Consider the following 2,769-nt stretch of genomic DNA (forward strand, 5'->3'; position numbering starts at 1 on the left):
ATGTATAGGTATCTAAAATATATATATATAAATAACTAAAATATAAATATAGTGCGTATATATATGTATATAAAACTAAGAAAATAAAATAATAATAAAATATAAGATATGTATACATATTAATGAAAAACATATACACATACATATAATAAGATACATATGCGCATAAATATATGTAATAATAATAAATAACATTATAATAACAATAATGCAATAACAATATCGATAATATAAAAAAAAAACTAAAATAAACCTAAAGCTATCAATTAGGGATCAAGCTATAAAATAAACAGAATTAAAAGGCTGAATTTTAAGGATATAAACACTAAGAGGATTAAATAAAAATGCGCGCAACAGAAGGAGGATTCAAAGGGAAATTAACCCCATATTCCGAAACGCTGTGCAGCAACACTAAAATAAAACAGATTTGAATTTTCATAGAAAAATTTGAAAAACAAAAAAAAGAATGGTTTTGAAATGATGGGATAAAATGGAAGGATTAAAAGTGTAAATAACCCATCAGTGTTTAAAACCCTTTTTAATCTCAAATTAAGAACCTATTCTGCAGCAGCAATAGCTGCAAGAATGGTTTCCTCTCCTCAGTTCTTCACGCCAAAACCCCCTCCCCTCTAACTTCGATTTGGACAAAATGAAGCAAACGATATCGACGGCGCGCCTCTGCTGGTAAGAAACTCTTCCCTTTCTTTTACTTTTCAGTTTTTTTTTTTTTAAAAAAGGAAGTAAAATACAAAAGGAAGATGAGACAAACAAGAAAAAATAGAAACAGTAAAGAAAAACTTGGAAAGAACAAATCACCTTCAAAACTTTGTTTTTTCTGATTCTCTTTATTTTCGTATTTTCTTTAACTTTTTCATACAATATTTTTGCTAACCCCCTTTACACATTTTACTTGGCTTTATATAGCTGAGAAAAAATAATTCTCCCAAAAACCCCCTCTACCATTTTGCCGTATATTCTGCTATTATTGACATTCATGGTTCGTTGCAGGTGCGTGGAGGACGTGCGTAGCGTTCGTGCGGGGCTACCATGCGCGCGAGCAAGGACGTGGGGGCAATGGGCAGTTGCTACGGCATTGAGAAAGGGAAAACAAAAACTGCTGCTAGGGTCTTATGGTTTTTTTCTTGGGCTATACTGTAGTTGGGCTTGGGTTTAAGTTAATGGGATTGTAGTTTGGGTTATTTGGGTTAAATGTATTTAGTTTTAGTATTTGATTTGGGCTGTGTAAATGGTTTTGGGCCCCGGGCAATAATTGGCTATTACAGGTAATATTTGGAAAGTCACTTAATAATTTGATTCAAGTTTAATTGTTTGTAATTACACAATGGTGGTATGTTTGGGTAACCATTGTGATTGGTGGATCCGGCTAAATTTGATGTAATCGGAGCACCCCAATTGCACTTTTCAACTTTTCAATTCTTAGGGAGAGTATGAGAATTAGAGTAATTACACAAGTAATTGCACCAAAATCCAATTTTTTTAAAAAATCATTTTTATACAAGTTCTAAAATTTTATTATAAGCATTCAAACTTACAGTATTTGGAATGATTATGATTTTTTCTTATATTATAAATCCTAAAAATATATAATAAAATTAATTTATGTATTTTATAAAATTATTAAAAATTATATTATTTTAATTATAAAAAATTCTACTATTATGGTCAAAAATTATTATAAAAATAATTTACATGTTATAAAAGTATTATAGTGTATTTATTTATAAAAAGTTATGGCCAAATATGGATATAACTTATTTATATGTCCATGCTATATATTATAAAAACAATATACTTATTTACAAAATAATGTTTTAGTTTTTTATTATAATTTATTTATAAAAATAATTTTCTAAAATTATAAAAAATTATATTATTTATAAGAAGTGCTATGAAAATTTCTAACAATTTATAAATATTTTTATAAAGATTGTATATTATAATTTTAATATTACTTTTTACTTAATTTACATATTATAAAAGAGAGTTAACCTATCTTTTTCCAAATTAAGTTTATATAATTAAAGCTATAGACTATTTAGACTATAAACTCAAATATTATAAAGTTAATGTTGATTATGCAAATAAAAATATTTTCTTGCACTATATCGTAGGATATGATACCATTTGAGAGAATAATATCAAACACAAGCACCATAGACAATTCACAAACTCTTTAATTTTAGACATCTGGGACTTCAAAATGCGGTTGAAAAGACATTTGTTGTTCTAAAAAAATATTTCTCATATTAACATCACCTTAGTATAGCATAAAAATCAAGGTTGGATCACATTAGCTAGCATGTTGCATATTTCATAACTTTAATCATAGGGAGAATTCGGACAATCGATACTTTGTAGAGTACATGGAAGAAGGAGATTGTAATAGCCCGATTTTAGGCCTAGTCGGAACAGTGGTTTCGGGACCACAAATCCGACGAAAAAAAAATGTAATGGCTTGAATTTTCAGAGGTGTCGGAATGGTGATTCGAGATCACTAAATTCGACAAATGGGTAGAAAATATTATTAATTTAGTAAGTATAAGTTAAATGTGAAATTAGGAAAATTTTTGAAATAGTGAATAGTGCACTAGAAATAAATATTAAAATACTTAGAATCGAAATGAGGTATCAAGACCTCGGGGATTTTAAACCGAGCCATAAATATTTTTATAAATATTTATGGAGTGTTAAAAAGTTAGTATTAAAGTTTCGTTAAGAAATTTTAAAGTTCCGATAATTAATTGAACA

At 27.7% G+C, this 2,769-nt stretch overlaps 1 long non-coding RNA gene across 1 annotated transcript; it reads left to right on the plus strand.

The window, feature by feature from the left end:
• The first annotated feature begins 545 nt into the window (after positions 1-545).
• On the plus strand, positions 546-1,426 carry LOC105802836 (uncharacterized). The gene is made up of 2 exons (XR_001136310.2): positions 546-684; positions 1,009-1,426. It is a non-coding gene; the product is annotated as an uncharacterized LOC105802836 (long non-coding RNA).
• The last annotated feature ends 1,343 nt before the right edge of the window (positions 1,427-2,769 follow it).

This window comes from Gossypium raimondii, chromosome 11, assembly GCF_025698545.1.
Source record: "Gossypium raimondii isolate GPD5lz chromosome 11, ASM2569854v1, whole genome shotgun sequence".
NCBI lineage: Eukaryota > Viridiplantae > Streptophyta > Magnoliopsida > Malvales > Malvaceae > Gossypium > Gossypium raimondii.